Source organism: Bison bison, unplaced genomic scaffold (genome assembly GCF_000754665.1).
Source record: "Bison bison bison isolate TAMUID 2011002044 unplaced genomic scaffold, Bison_UMD1.0 scf7180017864495, whole genome shotgun sequence".
NCBI lineage: Eukaryota > Metazoa > Chordata > Mammalia > Artiodactyla > Bovidae > Bison > Bison bison.
This window is the reverse complement of record NW_011495054.1, coordinates 13,404,510-13,405,363: the sequence shown is the minus strand read 5'-3', so window position 1 is coordinate 13,405,363 and position 854 is coordinate 13,404,510.

Genomic DNA, 854 nt, shown 5'->3' with positions numbered 1-854 from the left:
GCCCCGTCCCGCGAGCCAGTGCGGTGTCATAGAGCCCGCGGGACTGGGGGGCCACGAGAGGCCGCCCCGGTCCCTACCTCCCCCGAGCGCGCTGAGGGTCGCGCGCCGCTCGGCCCGCCCCGCCGGACGTGCGCTCCGCGTAGGGCTCCGCGCCCAGCGCTCGGCGCGTGGTGTATGTGGAGCGACTCCTCGCTGCTGACCCGCAGCGATCAGACTCTCTTTCCTGAAAAGGGCACCCACATCTTCCTCGCCAGCACCGACGGGTGCTGGGGCCCCTTTCCCTGCTGGGGAGACACCCGGGGGACTGCTTGGCCTCCTGGGTTGATGTGGAGACCGATCTTCAGCCTGTCTTATCCTCTTGGGAAAAGAAAATACCCCCTTTCCATCACTCAAAACTATTTTTAGCTGTCTGTTTTGTTTACCCCCCCAACCCCGAGTAAAGTGCGTGGCACATGGTGAGGCTGCAGTAAACGCATGCTTGGATAATTCCCAAAGAACCGGTCCTTGGAACATTGCTTGTAATACTGAAAAACTCTAAACTGTGTTAAGGATAATTAAATAGCGGTACCTCCATGCTGTGAAATACTATTTCAGGCATTAAAACGTAGATCTGTGTGGTCTTAACTGAAAGGATGTCCAGGACATAGTGTTTCAAGAAAAAAATGGTAGCAAGACTGCACCTACGTTGTGATCCCAATTATGTTGAAGTTCAGTTCAGTTCAGTTCAGTTGCTCAGTCGTGTCCCACCCTTTGTGACCCCCTGGGCTGCCGCACGCCAGGCCTCCCTGTCTACCAACTCCTGGAGTTTATTCAAACTCATGTCCATTGAGTAGGTGATGCCATCCAACCATCAC